Source organism: Corvus hawaiiensis, chromosome 10, assembly GCF_020740725.1.
Source record: "Corvus hawaiiensis isolate bCorHaw1 chromosome 10, bCorHaw1.pri.cur, whole genome shotgun sequence".
Lineage (NCBI taxonomy): Eukaryota > Metazoa > Chordata > Aves > Passeriformes > Corvidae > Corvus > Corvus hawaiiensis.
In genome coordinates, this window is record NC_063222.1 from 22,468,206 (window position 1) to 22,493,667 (window position 25,462).

The 25,462-nt window shown below is 39.1% G+C and overlaps 1 long non-coding RNA gene across 6 annotated transcripts in view; it reads right to left on the reverse strand.

Moving 5' to 3' along the window:
- Nucleotides 1–25,462, reverse strand: part of LOC125330870 — a 121,866-nt gene that overhangs the window by 12,655 nt on the left and 83,749 nt on the right. For 4 of the 6 annotated variants that reach the window (XR_007205733.1, XR_007205737.1, XR_007205738.1 and 1 more), the window contains 5 exons: nt 17,122–17,329; nt 10,866–11,036; nt 10,134–10,230; nt 8,778–8,961; nt 4,229–5,145 (listed from right to left, as the gene is read on the reverse strand). This is a non-coding gene — a long non-coding RNA (uncharacterized LOC125330870). Of the gene's footprint in view, nt 1–1,365; nt 1,531–4,228; nt 5,146–8,777; nt 8,962–10,133; nt 10,231–10,865; nt 11,037–11,924; nt 12,532–17,121; nt 17,330–25,462 lie in introns of those variants that run through there. The other 2 variants (XR_007205735.1, XR_007205736.1) reach the window with 2 other exon arrangements.

Consider the following 25,462-nt stretch of genomic DNA (forward strand, 5'->3'; position numbering starts at 1 on the left):
TGATGGTAAGGCAGAAGTCTATGTATAATGACATAGAAAGAGATGCAGCTGCTGTGGCTCAAGTGTGGCAAGACACAGAGCTCCTGCAGCATCCCCAGTTTATGTCTTACAGCAAAATCCAGGAAAGACACATACAGCAGCTTGGTGCCTCAGCATTGTGTTCAGCCTGGGCTGGCAGACTCGGTCGGAGTAACCTGGGTGTTTCTGTACTGACCGGTAGGTCCAGAGGTGCAAATTGCAGCAAAAAGCTACTCAGTTTGTAGAGGTGAAAGCTATTTCTACCCCAAATCCCTCTTCCTGTGATGGGCCATGAACACCTGCTCAGCAAGTGAACTCCTGCAGAGTTCACTGATGTCTCCAGGCTCAGGATCACATTTATGCTGTTGATAAGCAGAAATTTGATCTTTAGATACACCTTGCTTCAAACTACACAGATACCACAAGGTGAGATGCCAGAGTTTCAATTACTTTTCTTCAACTGGGTGTGTGTAAGAGAAAGAGCAAATAAAATAGACAAAACTGCTGTTATTCAGAAGACACCCTGAGAAACAGGGAGACAGGGAAAGATTAAATGTGACAGGGACTCCCTGGAGGATTTTGGGGGAGTTAGGGAGGACTTTTTTTTAACCCCAGCACGTCTGAAACTGAGAATCTGAGGCAACAAAGGAATAACAGTAGTTCACTAACAGGTAATTTTATTCTTAATTCCTCTGAAAAACAGCTAGAGAACTATTTAAAGCACAGTGGAACTTTATACAAATAATACTTCCTTGGACAACAAAAGGAAAATAAGGCATGCCTAATGTGTGAGAGGAAATTGCTGGAGAAGCTCAGATAATGCTGTAGCCTTTTGTTGATTTTTCTTAATAGTGACTACAATTATAGAATGTGTCTATGTGCTATGAATAGATGCTGTGAATAAAATTCAGGTACCCTGCTAGTCAGTTTTTCTTACCAATAAATACACGCCCCAGAAAACATTCACCTGTGTGGCAAGTAGCTTTTAATCCATGTACTTTGCACAATTGATGGAATTACAATGGGGATTCATTAGAGGCTCCCTTGAATGGATATTTGGCATTGCTGACTGTCCTTGGGCAGCTATCAGCCCAAATGTGGGTCAGCCAGAGGAAGGATGAAGCCAGAGCCCAGCTGGAAAACAGGTGTGCTGGAACAGAGGTATTAGGAATCCGTGATCTGAATTCCACAGCTGGACAGACACCTACACCACAGAGTTCTCTCTCAGCTTGGAAAAGTGAAAGTGAAGAAGAATCTCACTGGTTTTAGTCTCTCCAAAATGAAAGGGGAAGCAGATCCTGTTTAACAGGAGAAACAATATTTAGTGACTCTCAGTAACATACTTACCAAATATTTATGTGTTAATGCCACACAAAACTGACTTCAGATGGCATAAGCCACATTTCGTTCACTGGATAGTCTAAGTAATGCTTCTGCTTAGTTGTTATTGTGCTTGAAGCCCTTCATTCTTCCCAAAAGTATCTGGGCAGTTGGGTGTTGCATGGTCCCCAACTGGAAAGGGAAACACACTGATCTTTCTTAACGACTGTAAATTTATTTAATTGTGTTGGATTCAACTATTTTCATGCCTGTCCAGCTGAGTTACTGCTTAATCTGAGCTGAAATCTATGAAATCTAAGAAACCAGGTTTGTTTGGTTTTTTTTTGTTTGTTTGGTTTGGTTTTTTTTTTTTTTTTTTGAGGAATCTGACTGAAAATAACACCCTAGCTTGGTTTAGCAAAGTCACATCTGTCCTTATCTAAGCTTTGCCAGGAGGTGAGATGTAGCAGTTGTTGAATGGTGCTTCTTGGAAAATCACACAACTATTTCGAATAGAATTTCTAATATGTGGCATCTTAAGGTAATGAAAAGACTTTTAAATAACGGGTTTTTTTCCTTTTCTGTTCATATTTTTTGTTTTCCTAAGGTCTTTCCTTTTCTCTGATAGTCAAAAATATAGAGAGGCCCTCAGAATAAATCTGCATGGGTCACCTGACTTCAGTGGTTTCCTGACAATTGCAATGAGTTAAATTTCCAGCCTTGTGATTTAGAGCATGAGATCATCCACGTCAGGTCTTAGCCACTCTCTAGCAATGCATACCTAGGGAAAAATTACAAGGATAAGACTTTGCAACTGGCAGAAATTACACCTACTAAGTCTTCTATGGAGTTTTTTCCTTTCATCCATTTGGCTGCTGGACTTTTAACCTCAAATATATTTCTGGCTCATAGCCATGAATTTGACTAGTTGTTTAACTAACTAGTTTAACTAAACTAACCATTTAACAGGATGTTGGAAAATGACCTTGTGATTGTTTGGAACCTGTAACCTGAACAGCCCATTTGCTGTCCTCTTGTTCTTCTATTTTGAGAAACAGGGAACAATTCCTTTCTCTTAATTTCTTTATTTATAATTGCACAGACCTGTGTCATATCACCCTGAGTCATCTCTTTTCCAGCCCTAGGCTTGCTTGGTTGTTTTCTCTGAGAAAGAAGCTATTCAATATGTTTGCTCATCCTTCTCCCTGACTGGAGTTCTTTTTTCTTCTCTTTCCAGATGAGAAAAGATCTAAATAAATACTATCCAGAGACCTCTTACTTTCTTTGAAGACCGCAGTGATCTTTTTAACAGTGCTGTGTAAAAATGACATATGTGAAATACAATGAAATTTGTTGACACTCCCAACACTGAAGATTAAGTAAATATGATTTTACTCTCTGTACTAAATCTGCTGATGAAGAAGCTAACTTCTGATCAGCAGCAGTTACAGTAACTAGCTTGCCTGCTTTCCCCACGCTGGGGATAATTCTGCCTTGGAGATGCCACTCGTTGATTTCTTTTTGCCACGACAGATGTTTAAGCTGATACTTCCTTAGATGACAAGACTGAAAATAGACTTAACATCATTTGATGGAAACCCCCCAGCATCAACAGAACCAGTACAGACCCCAAGCCCTTTATCTTGCCTCTCAGACACTACTTTGGCAGCTCTATATATGATAATGTAAGAATAATTGCTTATTACATCTCTGCTGTAGCATACAAGCATTGTGTAATTCAGCATTAATGTCTGACAACCCAGCTGTCATCTTTCCAAAAATACTTGCTCTCTAACTACTGTAGCTGCTGCTGCTTCTACTTCAAACCAAGGGAAGAGATTCTGCTCGGGGGCATTTTGACAGGGTGTTATCTTTTGAAAAGACAGATGTTTGTGCTGCAACTGTCTGGTGGTTTTAAGGCTCATGCACATGTTTCAATAAATAGGTGCTAAATTACTTGCCAGGTTCTGAGTTAAAGTGGACTTCTAGAGAAATATGTAGGTGAAACCCAAAAGTAAGACCAGCTTGCTCACAAGAAAAGTTTCAAATCACCTTTGAAACAACAGGAAAAGACAAGAAACTCTGGCTTGAAGGCTTATGAATATGAAAAGACACTTAGAATTTATAAAATAGATGATGGTGTCACTTTCTGCCCTTCTTCATTTAATTTCCCAAGAGAAATACTTCAAAGGGAGGGCAAATAATTCCTCCCCTTGTAAGGGATTTTATTATTTGAAGTAGCATGTTGGTCCTTATTGACCCAACTTTGATTGGTAAGATGGTGATGAAATTAATCTGGCCTTTGGTATAACCACAATTAACTTCTCCAGAAGGGAGGTGATTCCATGTCTTGAAGTAAAAAAGTTTCCTTGGAAGAAGCAGCCCAGGGCATTTATGTTGTTTGAGGCTTCAATAGACTCATGCCAGGCTGATGTGGTTTGCCTTCCTCTGGCTCAGGTCCTCTGCCCGGGGTGGAATTTCACCTTGGCAGATAAATTATGGAAATTCTCTCACATCAGAACCACTGACTACTATCTGATGTGGGAGTTTAATTCCTCATTCAGATTCCCCATAATGGACCAAACAAAGACCTGGAGAATGACACATTGAACAGAGTTTAATATTCTTTAGAAAGCCTGGTTAACCTGTCACTGCTAAATGAATATGTGTCTCTGTGCACTTCAGATGCTGTCTTGTCTTAATAAATGGAAGTAGGATAAACTACTTGAGCTTTAAAACAACTTACAAGGAAAGACATGAAACACTCCCCTCCCTCTGGTAATCTGCAATTCCTTACTGAATGAAGGGTGAGGAGGAAGAAAGAGAAAAGAAAAATAGGGATCCCATTTTCTAAAGTACTCTAAAACTCAGTCTTGTGCTACTGACTTACCAGAACACCAATCTGAGGACTCTGACTCTGGGAAATTTGCTCAGTAGGATCACTTTGAGTCATTCTGGAATCACAGAAAAGCAAACATAGGGCAAATAATTCAGAAAATTCATATGAGATGTGGGGAGGCAGGTAAATGTATATATTACAAAGTACAATAAAAGTACAATGCCTTTTATATAAATACATAAATAAATATGTATGTATATATATGTATGCACATACATACAAAGACCTTATGAAACCTCAAATTTGCAAGCTGTTCTGTACAAAGATTTAACATACATAAACTAGATCCTGGGGCAAAAAAAGACCACTTTGCAAGTTAGAACCTAACAGTATCTCTCCTCATGCCAACGTGCCCACCCTGTTCAGCTAACCACATGCTTAATTTTATTTTGGACATTATGAAAATAGAATTAATGAAAAAAAGCTTAGTTGCCTGGTGCTATAGCTCTGATCCTGTCTGATATTTTCTGCCCTGTTAGGAGCTGGAGAGGGCCATGGGTGCTCATTGATTCCAGAGGCTGGAAGAAAATTTTGTTGGAATAATTTTGATTTTCTATGCCAAAATAAGATTTTTCCATATGAAGATTATTTCTTCTCCCCTTTGTCTTCCTTGGATTACACTCCTCCCACTGTACCTCATGCCCCAGCTGGAAAACCTGAAACCAAGGTTCCCCAGGTGCTGCCGTGGGGACTCCTGAAAACATCACCTCCTATGAATGTGCTGCACACTTCTTACATCCTGCTTTAGTTTTTTTAGAATTGTTTGTGGCACATCTTTGCAAGCAAGCAAGGCCACAGCAGCAGGTTCTTAGCAAGGCAGCACAATAGCTATCAGTAGATAAAGTTTTTAGTTCTTCCTTTTCCTCTGACCAGCTGTTCAAAGCAGTATGAAAAGCTGCAAGTATTCCCTGGGGAGAAAAAAGAGAAAGAAAATTAAATTAAAAAAAAAAAGGGAAGACAAAATGGAAGCATTTCAACATTAAAACACTTTGATTTCTTTTTTGTTCAAAAAAAATCATTTAAAAATGCCTTGTATATTTTTTTCAGTGCTGATACTAGTTTAAAGTATATGAAAGAAATGAAATAAAATCTATTTACTTGATTTCTTTTTTTTTTTTAGATTGGCACTTTGGAAGCAATTCTTACTTGTTTTCCCACTTACTGCACATGGGCTTGCTTGCAAACTCGAGTGTGTGAAGCCAATTCCTTTTGCATGAGTGAGGTGGAGGGGGCACATTGGGCTCACACACAGCACTCTGCTCGTGAAGGGTCTCCTGGCACAGAGCTCAGCCTGTGCCTTCCCTCCCTGCAGCCCATCCCTGGCAGGGGAGAGGAGCCAAGTCCCACCTGTGCCACTCGTGGAGGTACAGCTGCTCTACAGACACAGACCTTACAGGGCTGATGCATTCCTTTGTCTCTGAAATTCCAACAGCAGCAATATTTTGAGAGAACAATGGCTTTGGAATTTCTTTAGGGCAATCTAGTGAAGTAGCTGTTTGTTCAAGGATTTGCTAACAGCGGGAGAGGTTTGAACGTGCACCCTCTTACTTTTGTCAGGAGAACATTGGCCTGCAGCCCCTGCAGGGTTGCAGAGGTTTGAGATAATCTTCGAGATGTGTGCTTGCTTTGCACATATGTTCTGCTTTCAGAAAAGGCTGCAGCAGGTGATGTGCCCTCCAGCTCCACTCCTCCCGTGTTTTTCTGAGGATTTGGCTTCCTTATTGGATGTCTGATGGTGCACTAAGGGACGTGTGTCATAGAAATGACAAGTACAAGGTGATTTCTCCTAAACAACAGCTCTATGCAGGTTATGAATGTGCAGGAGGGCTGTAAAAATGACAAGCTCAAAGGAGAATCAAGGCCAGGTTGGGTGGGGCTCTGAGCAACCAGATTTAGTTGGTGGGACCCTTGCCCATGACAGGGGCTTGGATTGAGGTGATCTTTAAGATCCCTCCAACCCAAATGGTTCTGTGAAAAATGAAGCACAAGCACCCACAGTTCAGACTCCTTCACATCCCCTCCACTGCAGTGCAGAGGGGACACAGATTTTCACTGCTGGAGAGGGAATTTCAGGTGCTCCAGGTGCTCTCAAAGGCAGCTCCATGATTCCTCATCAGGGGTTTGCTGTGCCAGCCGTGCATTTGTGCTGCTCTCCATCCCTCCTGCAGTGGGTCCCACAGCTCCTTCAGGGAGGATGACTGACAGTGCCCCGACAGCAGTTCTTAATTATTTTCCAACTTTGACAATTAATAACTAATAAGGCCTATATAATCAAATGGGATTTCAAGCCCATGGTTTAAACTCAATTTACTGTACTTTCACAACTGCTAAATTTTTCTTTTCCTTCCCCCTAAGGCACCTGCTTCCTTGAATTCTGGGAGGTGAAGATTAAGCTGACAGATGGTATCAGCAGAAGAATGATTATGAGTTTTAAAAACCTTGATATTTTGGCTTAGTACACCACTTTTCATGCAAATACTGACATGGATATTAGCATCCAATTAAGAAAGTATAAAACTATGCCATTCTGTTACAGTTTACATTACAATCATTTAATGTTTCATTAAAAATACTTGAAGAGCTGCTCTGAAAGGGATAAAAATCAATGATCTATTTATCACTTCTGCTGCTTTGCTCTTCTGGCACAATGTGGCAGTGAAAATGGGCTATAAATGTCCTTAAATTATTCTGTTAATTTGAGTTGCTTTCTCCATTTTTTTGTTCTAGCCTTACCAAAGGATCAATTTCTATCAAGACACACTACCTGGTGTTAAGGGAGTGTCAGCAAGGTAAAGTGTTAACTCTTCTGTGGTCATAGAGTATTTCCAATTTTTTTCCATAGGTTAGGTTATGTCTAAACATACACCATTTTTTATTTGGACAAGGACTCTCAGTGCAATTTAAGCACCAAAACCAGCTAATTGTCCACTGTAGGTTTCGGGTGTGGGTTCGGCAATCACGGTGGGCGCCAGACTGTTGGTTACGGGGGTTCTGGGGTCCTGTCGGTATGGCCGGACGTAGACGGTGACGGATGGAGACGAGAGATCTCTATAGGCAGGTCTTGGGGGACAGCCGGTTTATTGTAAAGGGCGTGGGTATTGGGGCACTGCTCAGAGCTGGTAGACTCAGCTCTGAGCAGGCCCAAGAGAGCAAGAGAGTGAACGGGTGAGAGAGAGAGAGAGAGAGAGAGTAGGAGCAAGAGTAGAAGTGGAAGAGAGGAATGAATAGAAGAGAGAATGAATAGAAGTGAGAATGAGAATGAGAAATGAGAATGAGAATGAGAATGAATAGAAGAGAGAGAATGTCTGAAGTCCTGGTTACAATACAATAAATCATCTTCTGCACTGAATATTCTAATTGTCACTAACCAATCTAATACAAGATACAAATCCTATAGCATTTACATACAGCCTATAAGAGTTCTTATATTACCATAGAGTGTTACATCTTAACTTCTAAAAACTACTCTTTGGACCCCTTCTGCTGAGCTAGTAGGGTCTGCTCTGACCCTTGGACCTGTTTGCAAGCAGAGGGTATTGTTCCATCAAGAGGGGATTACCTTCAGTCGGCCATACCATTGTTTTCCAGTTGTTCAGTAACTAAGACCTGGTATTTCAAAAGTGGCTTTCATTTCGATGTTGCCTGTAGTTTTCATATTCCCAAAATCTTTTGTCAGGCAATCATATTTCCAAGGCTTTCCTGTTTCATCTTCCCCAACAGTCCACAGATGAATGTTTAGAAATATCCTTTGTTTACTGTTTAGTTTTGTTTTTTGTGAGGAACATATTTTCTTGGCACTTCCATTGAATAATAACACACTCTGTTATTAAAAATAATGCTCTGACTTGTTTAACATCACCACATTCACACCACTTTTTAAAAATAAGGAATAAATGGAAAGAAATTTCCCAGTCCAATGTGAGGTAACACATGAAATAACCTATGTTTATTATAAAAACTTAAAATAATTCATTTGATACGAGTATTTTTCTCTGGAAACATTATTACTTAATTAGCTTAAAATTAAAATGAAATTTGGAATGTCCTTAGAAAGTTTTCAAATGAAATGCTTTGAAAATTTGGAAACAAGTGGCTTTGGGTGAAGAAAATTCAATATACTTTTTTTTTCATAAATGTCAGGGATTTAACACACTAGATTTTGTTATTTTAACCAAGAAAGGTGTAATTCAAAAGGTTTTTGACCAAGTATACATACATTAGTTTAGCTCTTTCTCACAGACGGGGAAAAGGTATAAATCTCCTCCTTCTCGTCATATCTATTATCAGTGAACAAAACATGATAATGAAAATTATTCAAGTCTCATGAAATTCTGGTTTTGTGAGAAACTTTGGACATGCAGCCACATTATTTAGCAAACTATTTAAGTGTTACATGATGAGTAAATGAGGGGCAACGTTGTACCTGCTGTAAACAAGACCATAAAATAATACAACTGAACCTTCTCATCACTGACTGCACTGACCCTCAGATTACAGGACCCTCAGCTTGGGAGCAATCACCTGGACAAATGTCACTTACCCAAATAGCTTAGTCAGTTTAACAAGTATTTGAGGCTAAGAAACCTGTGACAATTCTCCTTCCTGCTTTGCTTTTTCCTTTTTATATGAAACGTGAACATACATCCCAACTCTGTCTCCTGCAGCTTCTGACTCCAAAAGCAACTGCTGGATACAGGAAGGATGACAAACCTGGATGGATCAGCCTGTAAAAAAGATAGTGGAGGCTCTGAGTGCTGAAAAACAAACAGCTCTTAAACTAAATGGAGTTGCACCATAAATAGCAACAGCTGGTGGCAAATATTGCTTGCAGATTGTCTTCTTTATTAGGAAATATCAAAACCTCCAGTGACAATTCATCACTTTTCTAATGCTATTAGCAGTAATGGAAAAATGCCAAGTCATTTTCCACAAATCTCCCTCAGGTCTCTTTAAATTCATAAAGCACCCAAGATTAGAGTACAACCTGAGTCAAAGAACATTGACTGGCCCTTAGCTGACCAAAAAATACCCAGCCCTCTGCTAGAGAGGCATTGCTGAATTGTTTTAAAGGACAACAGAACATCAGAGTTGAGTTTTTTAACTGGAGATGCTGAGGCTTGTTTGCTTTATTTCATTTGCATGTGGGTTGGTAACAAGACTGCCCTACAAGGCCAAACTTCACCATAGCTCCTAATAGCCATTGCCTTTGATATCAAAATTACTTATAAATGCTTTCAAATTTGAAACACCGCCACAATAACCAGTAGCCTGGCTGATTTTGCAAACTATTGTAAAATTTTTAGACTAATGTTCATTTTTATGGTTGGTATAAAGGGTAGGATATAGTTTGGTTTCATGCAATGGCTAGAAGCTAATGCTAACAAATTCGAATTCAAAGGAGTATATTACAGATACGTAGCCAGCAGGACAGTTTACCTAGGGAAGCAATGGATACTTACACATATAAAATCCCTATTAGTCATTTCATTCAAAGAGCAAATACTTTAAATCTTTTCTACCAAAAAGTCAAAATACCATAGTCTCAAAAAGTATGAAAAAATCAGAACATTTTTTCTTAAGTAAAATATTTTGACATCTTTTTACGACATTGTTCCAGGGTTTTTACCAGTTCCCAAAATGTATCATTGCAGGTATTGTGGAACATTCCAAGAACAGAGTGTGGACAATGCAACCGCTCTGTAAAAAATAAAGAGTTTGGGGATTCATGCTACAACATTTAGAACCTCCTGTGGTTTCTATTCTTCAAACACAAGGCAGCAGTTTTACAATATCACTTAGTACTAAGTCACCTGTTCTTTTCTGCTGGGATTCAGCCATACAGGATTCAGACAGGGCTGTTCCTCAGCTTGGAGATAAGGATGTAATGAATACTCACTCTGTGGATCAGCTCAGTGCCGAGAGAGAGGTGAGCAATGAGTGAAAACTTCCAGTTCTCTTCACAGACGTGCCTGCCATTTATCTCACACTGTATTCTGGTAAACAAAATTCAAGGGAGAGCATATAAGAGAACAACCAGACTAATGATCTGCAGTGTTAATGTTATCTATTTATACTAAAAGTATGCTTTTAGCTAAATGTCTTTTCAGTTCCCTTCCTGGGCAGCTAAATGAAAAAAAGGGTGATAATGGCATTTTCATTATTTTAGGAACATATTTACACCTTAACAAAAGAGCTCTTGGGGGGCACAAGAGATGAAGATGCAAGTGCTTAAACCAATAAGAAAATGTTTTGTGGATTATGTTAGAAATGAAAATATAAACTGCTATCAAAGTCATCTCAAAGAAAAAAACCCCAAATGGTAATGAGATTTTTAAAGCTGCAGTCAAACTTAATCTTCTCATTGTATTTCAGTAAGTTTTCAGGAAGAAACCTGCAGGAAATTTTCTTGGACCATCAGGAACTAAGGAATTTTTTTCAATACATGAAATCATAGTTTTCTTTTGTGACAGATATCATCTCTTAAAACAAAGACTTCAAGTACATATAGACACCAGCAACCTTGAGCCACCAATCTATTTGGAAATTTGGGGCTCTCTGCTCTTAGCCATTTAAAAGGCATGCATTTTAAGAGAAATTTAAATAAAGTTTATGCTCTGTGATACATTACATTTACTTATGAATTATGGAGTTGTCAGGTTCTGGTCTCATATTCTTCTGGACTGTTTTCAGTGCAGTGTTCAGCAAGATGCAACTTCTCAAGTCTAACAGAGAAACACAGGAAAATTTCTCCCTTCATGTGGTTCTTCTCACTTTGGCATTTGGTGATTGGGGAAAAAAACTTACAAAAAAAAAAAAAGAAAACTGTGGATGAAATCTGAAGTCAAAATTCAAAGCAATGCAAAACACTGAAATATGCCAGCATTTGATCTAAGGAGCCTACAGAATTAGCATAGTGAGCATATGTTCATGTTCAAAGATAACAGACATTTTTGATAACCCTCCCTAAACTTAGGTCATCTCTGATTTACATATTTAAATGTTCCTTTTTCCTTTTTTTTTGGGAATGACTTAAATCAGGGTCACCTTCATCATTTGTACAGAGATATATACACAGCTTTCATTTACATAAATGTTTAACTACAAATATTTCACCTCAATTTTTAAACGGTAAATCTGTATAAAATTGCTCATTTTCTTGTCCAATAATTTTTGTAATGTAGAATTATATTTTCTTTCTCTGCATATGTGCCAAAACTCTGTCTGCAGAAATGATGCCTGAATCTCATTCATCCACACCTGAGTTGATTATTTGTTGGATCTGTTTTCCCTCTTCTCCATAATCTTCTCTTATAAACTCCTTATTAAAGTCCTTAAAGCAACCTAGCTGCTTTAAAGTTTTTATCAGAACATCTGTATTTCCAGAGAATATTTGGGAACTCATGATTCTAGCACAAGCCATTGCTGCTAAACATTTCTGACTAGCCTAGCATTAGCCATGGTAAAGATCATTTGATGTGGACAAAGAGGGTGATCTAACAACATAAATCCCATAATTCCATTAAAAGCATAGGTAAATGCCTAAAAAACCCCAATCACAAAATTATCTTAAAACATTGTGAAAGCATCTTAAAAATGCAGATGTTTTCTTTTTTCTTCCTTTTCACATGTGGCACTTGCAGGAACCATAGCACTGATGAGAAGGAGACAGGAGCATTCACAATTTTACCTGAAGCAGGTGTGTGGTTTGCTGTGACAGTTACCAGGGCCTGATGTAACATTTCAGCTGTGACCATTTCTGTCTGATTTTTGGCTGAAACACAAAGCTGTATTTCCAAGCTGGCCTTTGCTGTAGACATGTTTCCATCCAGAACAAGCTGATCCTTCTGGTTTACTCACCTCTCCAGCCGCACTCCTGACTTGGAGGATAAGAGCAGTCTGAAATTGGGGCCTGGCAGGGCTGTGTACGGGTCTAAATCCTTCTTGGAACTGATGGGAAAAGTATCTTCTCCTTTTTTTTTTCATTTTTTGCCAAGTGAGCTCTGATTAGGTTACAAAATTCTCCATCAAGATACCACAAGTACTCTTATAACAATGGGTAGATGTCACAGCATTTGTATGAGAATAAGCTGGACATCTAATGAGGTCAATTTTGGAGCTGTGTTTGTGTTCCACTTGTAATTACCCTCCACAGGCCAGGGAAGCTTGCCAAGGGCACTGCTGTAGCTTTTTACAGCAGGTTACGTACTTACATTTTATATCTGAGTATCTAAAGATACTTCAGGGCAGTACTTCAGAAGCAAACTGCATTAGTTGCTATGCCAGTGGATATGAAGCTTCCATGGCTTCAGACAACATTTTCCCTTTATTGGGAAGATTTAAAAGCCCTGTATCCAATTTTACACTTTGGCTACACCACTAAAAACCCCAAAATACAGCACAGAGTGTTTGAGAGTGTGCATTAGCTCTGCTATCATTCATGCTCTTGGTTAACGAAATCCCCCAGGCCATTTGTCAGTGTCATGAAGCTCCCACAGCAAGTGCAGCCAGCCATGGCATCCAGTGTGCCCAGTGCTGGGTGTACCTGCCTTCCTAGAAAGGCTTGGGGCACTGGATGAGCTCATTACAGGGTTAGAGAGGCATTTTAAGGCTTTTTGCTGTTTCCATCCTCAGTCCCTTGCACTGGCTGCTGGAGGCACTTCCATACTGCCAGGACTGAACGGGGATTAGTTTGATTCTTTCCCACTATGAATATTAGAAAATATACCACAACATATCCAAGTGTTATGATACTAACTGCACCTTTTGTACATGCAATAAGTGGGCTTTCAGAATAAAATAACTCCTCTGTGCTTTTCCTCTTCCTCCAGCTCCTGGTCTCCCTGCTAGCAGAGTTACTGCCATTGAAGTTCTTCACCTCAGCCCTCACTTGCCCCTAATGCCATGGTCTCTGTTACCTCCTTGGTTTCCCTCAAAACCTGGGGCTCGCAGGGATGGCTGCCTTTGCTCTGAGATGAGAGCAGAGGAGCCATCCAGAGGGCAGCAGAACTGGGGACCCCACTCTCCTTGACAGTTCACCCAGGGAAAGCCACTTTAGCTGAAAAGAGTGGGAGAAGTAGAGACAGGCACACAGGGGCTGGAAAAGCACAAGTTCTGTATTCAGCTGCCTGGGAAGGTGCATGTGCAGATTCCAGATGAGAATCATTGAGTCATTAAGCTTGGAAAAGACCTCTAAGGTCACCAAGTCCAGTTATTAACCTTACAGGACCAGGTCCACCACTAAACCCTTTGCCTTAGCCCCACATCCATGCGATTTTCGAACACTTGTTATGCGGCACAGCTACCAGAGAGGGAAATATTTCACATCAGGGTGTACTGAACAATGTTTGATATTCAGCAGCTCTACAACTCATGGTTTAAGAAGACAACATCATTAAAACAAGAGGTTTATATTCAAATGAATGCTATACATTACAGGAGTGTCCCCAGTGAGACAGGCCCAAAGGACTGCACTGGGAATGGGTTAAAATTTAGCCTGGATAATGACCTTCTGCTGCTATTAATCTAGTATGTGGCACAGGAATATAGCACATAAAGTTACAGATTTTTCTTTCCTACAATCACAAAAGCAATAAAATTAGATAATCCCAAGCTTCCTGTGTTCATATAAAAGAAAAACATAATTTTAAAAACTAAGACCTATATTTGAGTTCAATTTTTCAGGCAGGTTTCAAATCTTAGAAGTGTAAAATAACAAAAAATTATCTCCCAACAAAAAGTATTGCCTTTCACTTAGGTCCAAAAGCCTGCTGATATTTCATTCATCTGCATCAAATTAAGTTCAGGTGGGAGGCTGGGTTTATTGGTTTATTTGCTTTCTTTTCTCCTAGGAAAGCTGACCTGATTATTGAACTTATCTCTGTGGTGAAAAACTAAAATATAACTTCCTTGGTGCTGCTATTTTCCCACAGTTTGCACAGTTCTGCATTCCCAGGTTATCAAAATCTGCTTATATGAAAACCTTAAGTGGGAATGTGAAATTAAAGAAAAAACTTTTTATCATTCCTCTGTTATGAAGACTAATTTATTTATTGTTTAATCTGATAAGTAAGCAAATATTTATTGAATATCTAGTCTTTAAATTGCCAAATAATTATATACTGGGCTTAACTAGTTTAGTTGCCTTCAATCTACCAGTCTTCATTTCTCTGCAAGAGTATATCACAGTCTTCATCCTTTATCCTTTAAATATTAGACATTCTGATGTTTGGCTGGTGCCACCCTATGTTCTGTGTAGAGTTTTATTACAGAAGGATGAAATGGGGCTTGCAGATATAAAATCTCCCAGGTTGCCCTCGGGTAAGTATAATACTTAAATGCAAGAGTTATTATAATGAAGCTGATAATTATACCATACACAAAAGGCAACGTGGAGGATGGTGCAGGAATGCACTGCACCAGAGCTGTATTTTAGCTGCAAGGGGAGTGAGAGGTTAACTATTGCCTTGCTGAATTCAAAGGCAAATTTGCCACAGTGAGCTGATGAACAGGCAGCTTCTCTCCCGACATGCTCATTCCTCTGTAACCACCAACAGCTGGACTAACTTCCAAGTTGGCTCTTTTAAGCCTTAAATATATGTTTATGCAAGCAGCCACCATTTCCTGCTCTAGGTGGGAAATGCTGCACATGTTAGTTAAAAAAATAGCAAAAGATCTTGCAGTTGTGCCAGCAACAGACACTTTTCAGCAGGCGTTTGATGGAGGTTTCAAGCCTCATTGGTGCTATATTTCCGTATTTTGAGGCTCCAGCAAAGTGATCAAAATATGTATATTACCTTACTTAAAAACAAAATAAAACAAAGGAATAAAATTAAAAAGAAAAGACAAAATACATTGAATAGTTTGCATTCTCAGCAAATTACGATTCATGATATTCCTCCCTTTGTTTGGTTCATTTTCTGGCTTCTGAAAAGCAGGCATGCTGCTGCCTCAGTAATATTTACAGCACATGGTAAAGCACATTTCTCTGTGATCAAAATCCCTAATTTTTTACTTCCCTGCTTATTCTTAAACACAATACTGCTCTCAGTTAGGCTGCATAATAAAAGCAGGTCTAATAACAGCAACTTCTTGTTTGTGCTCCTCACATCACTGACATTTAGAGAATTATTTTACAATGGCATAATGGAGCTCATAGAACATTTTCAACAACAGTAGATGGTCACAGTTTCACTCCTACCTAGTATTTATAGTGCATTTTACATTAATTGTACCTTAATTGGAAAATTATATCAATTAGATTAACAGACTGTGTGTCCTGCTTTTGCCTGGGATAGAGCTAATTTTCCTCACAGAGCTAACATGGGGCTGTGTTGGATTTTTGCTGGAAAGTGTTGATAGCACAGGGACGTTTTAGGTATGGCTGAGCAGCACTTACACTACGAGGGCCTTTTCTGCTCCTCACCCTCTCCAGCAGCAAGGGGGCTGGGGGCACAAGGATTTGGGAGGGGATACAGCTGGGACAGCTGACCACAACTGACCCAAGGGTGTCCCATACCCGATGGTGTCATGCTCAGCTGAGGGAGAAGCAGCAAGGGGGCACATTCAGAATGATGGTTTGCCTCCCCAAGCCAGCCTTAGCAGTGATGGAGCCCAGCTTTCCTGAGGAGGTCTGAACACCTGCCTGGACATGAGAAATGGGGAATGAATTCCATATTTTGCTTTGCTTGTGTGCTTTTATTCTCCTTATTAAACTCTCTTTATCTCAACCTGCATGTTTTCTCCCTGTTACTTTTCTGATTCTTTCCTCAATCCCACTGGGGAGCAGTGAGAAGAGGATCTGTGAAACTGAGTTGCTGGCTGGAGTTGAGCCATGACACCACAAAAAAATGATCTTTTCTTGAAACACAGCATGAGTATTTTCTTCATCTGTAAAAGGGGCAAGATCAATATTTAATTACCTCATGGGGAGTTGGGAGAGCTGCCTAAGGATGCCGTGCAAAGGGCTACTGACCAGTTAAAGAGAGAGCAATTCTGCTCTTGTTTAAGATGTGTCAAAGCCTGAATACGAAGGTGTGACTTATGCAGCCAAGCCTGTGAGACTCCTCGCCTGGGCAATGGCAGCAGTGCTTAGGCAGTGACACTTTGGTATGGCCTTGCACAGCTTGAGGAAAGGTGTGAACATGAGGCACATGCATGGTGTTAACCCACACTCCTCCTGCACTACAGCATCTGCGCTGACAGAGGTGCCACGAGTTACCCAAGGCTTCTGCTGTAACTTCATTCTGCTGGCAGGACTTCTCTTGAAAACACTTTCTGGAATAATTCCAGATATGTCACAGTGGAATGCATGTAAGAATTGGAAGCAAAGCATTTATTTAGCTACATGGTTTATACACTGCTTTGTGTCCATAAACTAAATGAATTATTTCTTACATGCTAAAAATGTTCGGTGTGTCTTAGATGCCATACACACGGCAGAGTAAAATGTTAGTTGAAACAAAATAAAAAATATTTATACATATCACGTTTATATACATTTTGAATTTCTTCTCTTCCTTCTTTGAAATTGTGTTTTATATTTGCAGTTGAATCATTATGCTAAATTCTCCTTGGCACACAGACTCATATCCTTTTACAAGTCAGTTGGCTGCCTTATAGTGCATCACTGTATTGGAAAATCACAGCTGGTGAGAACTGGCACATCATGGAAAAATACAGAGCATTTTACAGATATTTTAAATTCTGAAGTGGGCAGTTGGGGAAAGACAGTGGAGAACCCTTGTCAAACAAAAAGTGGATATGCAGAAACTCCTCTGTGCCAAGAAACTCTGGATAACTCAAGAATGCTGCCTGCAGACAGTGTACTTTAAACCCCCACTGATAAAGCAGTGAGAAATCCAGTCAGATCTGAAGGAAGGCCTTACCTTGGCACACAGTGATCATTCTCCTGCCCTGTGTTCAACTAAAGTCACTGTGAAAACTTCAGGGCACTTCCAAGTGTGCCACGCTTAGGGCACACTCCAGGAGCACGGGTGGACAGTGATTGATGGTCTCTGCACTTCATAACAGATGGAATTTGCAGCATTTAACATCTAACAGGAGATATGGTGGAGTTACCTGCGCATGAAAAACCTGAAACGAGTGACAAAGCCAAATGTTAGCCAAAGTCTGGTCAGAAAAATAAAAACTGAAACAAAGAAGGAAAGAATTTGGTCTGCATTGTGAGAAATCAATGTTCTCTAGTGCTGTTTCTTAGTGACAATTGGCAGTTGAGTTATGCTTGGAAGAGAGGTCTGAAAATCAAAAGCCTCGTAGAAAAAGGGAATAGTGCTGGCTTCAAATACTTCTAGTCCTGTCCTTCCTACAGCCTGCAGTGACACTACCAACACCAGAAGGTAAAAGTCCTGACTCTGGCAATACAGCCTAGAAAGACTGGGCTGATTGCATCTATTTAAAAAATACTACAAGACCAAGGGCTCAATAAATGGAGCATTTCTGGAGAAGACATCGTCATTCACAGTACACGTGATGGTCGCTCTGCAGATCCACACAAGGACACACTGTCATTGTAATGCCTGGAATTCAGCCTCCTTCCCCAGCAAAATTAAGTTTTGAAGCCACTGGGATTTATGATGATGCCTCAATGAATTTTTGGCTGAGTTTATTTTAAAAAGAGCTCTCTGACATTGCTAAGCAGTAAAGCAAAACTTCATTACTATTAAAGGTAAACTGCTCTTTGCCCAGGTGGCCAAGAAGGCCAAGAACATCCAAGGTCATAAGTCAACTACTTTTGGGCCAAGTAATGGCCTCCAAAGAAGCAAAGTCATCCAGTGTCTCTGACAGAGCTCATAGCAGCTTTTCACAGACACCAGGATCAGGATACTGGTGTCTGTAAGCTCGTCAGGTACAGTCATGTTCTGTCCTGTTGAACAGAGCATTTTAATACGGAAAGCCTTTCCTTCAATGGAAAAAGCCCTGAAAACAGAAACATTCATGTGGACTATTCATTTTTAGAACAGTTAATCATAATTGATCCTTACACAATGAATAGTAAATAAGAGTTATTACTGATAATGAATAATAAGACTGAATTATAATGGTGTGTTTATTAGGCTATCAATAATTAACAGGGATTTGCCATTTATTGTAAATACTGTTACTCTTTATGTTGCAGCTTTGGATGGCACAATTTATATGGTAATTTTATATGAAACAGCACCAATTACAGCATGGCTATTGCAACAGAGTAGAAGCAAATGATGACTTTATCAGTTTTGTTAACTTTTTCATTTTATTCATTGTCAGCACAGCCTGCAATGTAAACATGATGTAGAGAAGGGAATTAAAAAGTTCTGTTCAAGTCCAATAACTTTGGTTGGTAATCTAACTTCCCCCAGGCAATCACATGGCAGAAATAAATACAATGGGACAGAAATAAAGGCAGGCAGGTCATAATGATGGGGTGGAAAAAAGGGTATCAGGGTTTGTTAACTACTAATGCCACTGGAAGGAAAGGCAGAGTACTGTACCAGCCAGTGTTACAGTAGTGAAAACCCAAAATATTACTGAATGAATATAACAGGAGTTATATTGAATAGCACATTAATAAAAATACTAAAAGGATGAAATATGATTTCAAAATAACGGACTTGGAAATATTTAAACATTTCAATATTTGGGAAATTTTCCATGTGCATCAGTAACCTGTCTGAATGTTAACATTGCAGATTGTGGCTATTTTCAAAGGAAAAGCATTTTCAACATGTGTTCCAAACATCATAATTTGTGAATAAAGTAGAAGATATATGTTAGAGATAAACAGGTAGATTACACGTGATCTAGTTAAAAAAAAAATAAGTTTGTATTTTTAATCTTTGTATTACTTGAAGAGAATTGCCACTAAGCTGTCCACAGCATTTAATAAGAGTCTTGAAAATTTTAGGAAAAAAAGCCCATCTTTAAAAACATCTAAAAACAATTCTACAATCCTGTCAGAATCTGCAGCTTTGATATTAATAATCAGTGTTTTCAGAACTGCCTTAGATGAACCTGGTGGCACACAGATGGCAAGTTATTTACATGATAAAAAGGAGAACTGGCCCATCTCTGGATCCCTAGGGGTGTTGTGACCCATTAACAGAAGAAAGACGACCTTTACTGAATAATAATTGAGAACTATTACTAAGATAATTACAAAACCAATTGATTGCCAGAAGGCCTAGACCTTGGCTCTCCAATTTATACAGCAACTGCTGGTGATCTGCCCAGAAAAAAAAAAACAGGCTTAGGGTTCACAAACACCATAACCTCAACATCTGCCTGCCATCTAAAGATAATGATCTGGTATTAATTAATTTGAACAGTGCAGTCATTGCAGAGGTAAACTGCATCACAAATCAGACACTTAACTTAACCTGAAGTTATCATGTTTCCATCCAGCCTGTATTAACAGGAAGAATGCTCTCAGGTAAATTAAACTGTTGCAGGTCACAACATGAAAATGAATTAAGTTAATTCTCTTTAACAGGGAGCATGATTGTGACTCTGTGCTGGATGCTGTACCAGTTAACATGATAAAAGCTTTTTTAAAAACGTTTTTCAAAATGCTCCTATGCTATCATTTTGTAGTGCACAAACCTCCAACTGCTTTTTCAGTTTCCTTCCTCTACAGGAAAGAGGAGACAGAAGTTATTGGCCTTTGTTAATTTTCAAAAGAGGGATTTCTGGGAACAAAACTATTAAAGGGTGTCTGTGGTGTGATACCACCAATTCTCTGTGGGGGAAATTCTGGACAGCACTAAAAATCCATGTAAGGTTCTCCTGGGCTTCTCCCATGTCTTCTGCGGGCGTTTGAGGTATAAAAACTACAGTCAACACACCATATGTGCTGCTGATCGGATTTCCAAAATTATGCTTCCTTACATGTGAAGGATATTTTGAAGAAGCTTTAAAAGCTGAAGGATTTAACAACTTAGTGCCAAGTTTCACACCTGGGAATTGATATTTAGGAATGTAGAACAGCAGAAGAACCTGGAACTCTAAAAAATCATAGCAAGCCTTCCTCCTTAAGGTGGAAACAGCTGAAATTACTGTGACAAATGCTTTGGATAAAATGTTCTTTCACCTAAAACCTGCTTCTTGATTTTTAACTCCACTATGAGTCCCATAGTTGGGATTCTTTGAGGACTCTCCACTAAAAGGAGTGTTACAGGTAGTCGTTCTTCAAGGGAGATAATTTAAGTCACAGCATGAAATTTATATAAAATTCAATTCACATTTGAGACCTGTAGTAAAAAAGAGCTGCCAACACTGACAGAATGCCTGTTCTGCATGACAGAAATGCTAATAGAGACAATTTCTTACCCAAGAAGTACCTAGATAATAGCATGTGGTGAAAAAAGGAGATAATGCATTCAATTTGCAACAAGATGTGTGAGCTAGGAATCAAACTAATGAAGAGCTTAAAAAATTAACTGCACTCTCAGGTGAACTGAGATTCAAACATGCAAGACAACTGGAACCTGAGGACACTTGCTCTGAACTTCAGGAGTTCGGCCAGTGGCAGGTCACCCCCACACAGTGGATTGGGTTGGGATTGAAGGTTCAGATTAGTGAGGATTGATAGATTGAGTTTTGGGTTTTGTTTTTTTTTACAGCTCTACTTTTCAAGGGGAATTGTTTTGGGGGAGTTAAAGCACTGCTGGCATTTTTCCCTCTTCTTCACATTGTCTTGACTGGGACAAAATCTGGATCAGGAGCAATGAGTCCATGGAGTTAGGGCTGAAAGCAACATTGACTAGGAAAAGGTCCTTACAGACACACAGGGCTTGGGAAAAGCCAATTGTCAATCATCTATCCATGTTTAAGTATGGAGTAACCAAAGCATGGCATTCTCAAGACCTGTCATCAGAGCTTAGGCAGGAAAGCTTTATTCTGTATAATGCCTTTGTTTACAAAGGCCCTAGCTTAGAAGAGAGCATAATTTTATTAAAAGTCTTTGACAATTTATTCCTGTGAGCACTCCACAGTCACAGTAATTTATTATATTTTTCTCCCGACCCGACATAAATAAAATCTTAAAAAATAGCGAATATATGAATAGATGAATATATCTTCTAGGAGAAAGGACATCAGTGGCAATCAGAAATAGGAAGAAGATAAACACCCGACGAGACAAAGTGAATCAAACCAAAAAGTGTTTGGGAGAGGGGAATCACATTCTGGAAGAGCTGATGGAGGTAAATTCAACAGGGCGTAAGGAAGAAGAGCGGGGGTTAGGGCAGAGTAGGTGCACACATTTTTGTATTAAACCAGCACTGCAACCATAGCTGACACTCCTCAGAAAACAATCCTCTGAGCTCCTTGATAGGGCATTTTGGACACAGAGAGTTTATGGTGTAACCCCACCCCACCAATTTGTCTGAACACTCTCACTGTCACACATCCAACTCAGTGCAATTTCTGACTCGCTCAGGCAGAATATGGAAAAGTTAAATCAATATATGCACTGTGTCCTTGGAATCCAGAAAGCATCTTGCTCTGGGATTGGAGCTACTGCAAACGTCTGGTGGCACTTTCTACCCAGTGATTTGTGGGGAATCCATCCACAAAGATTGACACTGAAGTCAGTCCATTCTTTGTGGGTTACATATTTGTGCTGTAATTCATCCTAGAAAGGTTTGGGTTTTTCAGAATTTCCTGTCAATCACCCTACTCTCATCAATAACCCCTGTGATATAACATGTTTTCAAGCAGTTTTTCGTCAAAAGATTTAAGATGTAGGATGGCCCTTATGCAGCTTTTGACTGTTGTAATTGTAGTAGAGATCAACAAAATTGGATGCTGTTCTGTCATCCTTGACTGGGCTCCTGGTGCTAATCAGGAGTTGGAAATTGCACATTCAGATGGATTTAGAGACATGTACTTTGTGACAATTCAGCAAGCAGTAAAGAGCATTGTTTTGAATTCTTAAAGGTTAGTGATGCAAGCTGCAGTGACTAAAGCTTTTTGAGCCCTGAAAGAAAACCAATTAGGTGTATGAAACAAACACATTGCAGTAAAGCAATCTATATTTTCATACATTTAAGGCCAGGAGAAGAGATTAGTTCATCTACACTGAGTTTTTGTTTCAGATACTTATATTCCATCCAATTACCTCTGATATTGAGCCCCCCATTACTTGTGTTCAGCCAAAAAATAACTTTCAGAAAGTATATAGACTGTATCTGAAAGTCTCCAGAGATGACGTCTACCATTTTCCTATTGCAATGTAGCCTGCCCCAAAGTTTAATTACCATCTCTGTGAAACAGAGAAAAAAGCAACAGCATGTGCCTTATTTCTAATTTGAAATTGCCTTGCTTTAGCTCCCAGCTACTGGTTCTTGCTATATGTTTCTTTGGTAGATTAAAGAACCCTGTAGTATTTCATGTTTTCTTCACAGAAAGGTGTTTATACAGGCTTAACTTTCTTTTTTTAGAAGCTCAACAGAAATCTCCCACTGGAATGCGTTTTCTCTGCCCTCCAAAACCTTCTTGTATCTCTACTTTGTACATATCCTTTTTTTTTTTCCTGCAGCACAGATAGTGGGAACATTCCCAATATTCCTCTACTCATCTCTAACGGTTAGAGACTTTAATATCACCATACTACTTTAAATTCTGTTTTTTTCCATAACCTTAAAGGAATTTTTACCATAATGAAAACTGAGCAAATTTTGCCATTGAAATCACGAGGGAAAAGCAATGAGGCATTAAATGCAAGCCAATGTACTGAAGAAAGCAAAAATATCAGGTCAGATTTAGAGCCCAATAGGCCAAACCTGCAGAGCGAGCTGGATGAGCAACCCACACATTACAATCTTTGTCCATAGTACTGGAAAAAAGCATTGCCTTCTTATAAGAAAAGCATGCATGCATTTTCAACAAATCATATCCTAGAAAAGGAGGAGGAGAAAGCTAACTCAGTTTAACTTATTATGGCTATGATAGAGCCTTGTTTTTGTGTTTGATATTATGCTAATAATGGTGTCTTTCTAATATCCCGAGAGCCGAAGGGATGACCAAATAAATATCCTGTTCCCCAACAGCCTAATGCAGACTTTGAAGGTGGTCACAGTACTCACAATTGATTTTCATTTACTAAGACTGTTTAGAAACATGAGCAGTTCAGCTTTTCCTCCCATAAATAATTAAAATAAAAAATTACTGGAAGGGAAGGCAGGGAACTCATAGAAGTGCAACAAATTCTGAAGCTTATGAAATCACAGCCTAATTTTAATGGAATACAGTCAGTTAAATAAACATCATAGAAACACAACAAACAATGCAAGTTACAAGTCTTGTTAGCTATGAATATGTTGCACATTTGTTAAGATGACCTTGGTTCGTGTGACATAAACTGGGCACCAGATGGACAGCAGCCTGAGGGAATTATCTTTAGTGCCAAAGTACCAATGTTCAAGTCAATTTTCATACTCACTTTCTTTTGTTCTCTTTCTTATGAATTTGGACTAGCATAAGTTCTTTGTTATTCTTCATAATCACTTTTCTCCCTGGGCAGCCTTATGCTTATTGGTTTGTTATATTGGTCTCTATCTGTGCAATGATCTGTGTTTCTATGATTTCCATGGATTTATTATTCTTACAAGAATCAGCTTTAGTTCTGCGACTGTCATGCTTCATTTCTGTTAGAAATCTTAAATATCTATGTATATTTCTTATGGATTATGGCTCACAGTCCACAATTATAATTCTGAGTTTATAAAAAATGAAGTGATGTGTGACATGCAAACACGACACATAAACCATTTTTAACAGATCCTTAGTCTACTTTTATAACCTATAACTGCACTTCTAGCTAAGCACAGCTGCCAAAGAATTAAATTCTTGGTTTTATCCCTCTCATGGCCAACAACACAATTAAGTGAAAGTAAATTAGTATCTCCCCAAAATCTGACTCAGATTACCAAAAAAAAAAAAAAAAAATTAGGGATCACTTCAGGCTTATTCAGAACACAATAAATGTTCAAACAACATGACAACCCAGCCAGTCTGCTGTGAGGTGCTTTATTTGGGGAAAATAATTTTCTGCACATCCAAGTGCATAGGGTCTCTATGAGTGCAGCCCAATTATCTTTTATAAGCTGTGTAAAGCTGAAGGTGAGGAAGTTAAAGTTTTAGGAATAATCAAGATATGGTATGAAATATGCTTTTCATCTAGGATAATAAAATCTTGTTCACAAAAAAACACTGAAAAAAGATGGCTAAAAAGGTAACAGAAGCTGTAGCCATGCCAAGCAATGTGCAAATTTGGTTCATTTGTTCAGACAACTCATCACTTTGTCAACCCTGGGGCACCTGCCTCATTCTTCTCAAGGTGCTTTGGAATCCTGTTTCTGTGAAAAAACTGAGACTCACTTTTTCATTGGAATTTTTATGCCTTTGCTGTATAAAAATACTGATTACAGTGATTGTTCATACAACAGTCTGAGCTTTTTGAAATCAATCTTTTCTTATAATATCCAATAACAGCTTTCCCCAGCAGGCATATTTAATTTTACCAAATCCCACACCAGCTGAAGCTCATTTCTTTCCACATACAAAGCCCAACAAAGACAAATTTCTTATTTTGTGTTCAGATTTGTGCATTGAGACCATAACTCACTTTTGACCAAAGAAGCAAAGCCAAAAGTCAGTCCTTTTTTTTTTTTCATTAAATTGACCCCAAAACTTCCTAATCACTGTAACAGCCAGTCAATAAAACCTGAATGAAATAGTTAATTTGTAATAAGTACCAAGAAAAAAGTATGCTTATCCAAAAATCAGCAATATAAAGCATTTGCAAGCTCCTATGCTTTTGTTGGTTGCACATTTGCAGAGTATTTGGGTGCTGAGATGAACTTCTGCATTTGTTCAGGGACAACTGTCCCATATGCACTCATATTTTTGGAGAGCAAAATACACATTCACATAGTACTGGACCTAACAAGGCTGAGTAACCTGCACACAGCAAGTGGAGGGCCATGACTGAGCTATGAAAGTGGGGAAACCACTGAAATTTAATGTTTTTCTTGAGGCAATATCAAAGGCAAATATAACCACGTGTCACTGTGCATCCCAGGTATTGTAGGAACAGCAGGAATCACCTAGCACAGTCTCACAGTGCAATGGTTTCCCATCTCTTTCTGCTTTCCCTGCCTTCTGCACCACTGCACAGCCCTGAGGTGAGGCTCATCAAGCAGGACCTGGCTCTCCCCCAGGGGAATC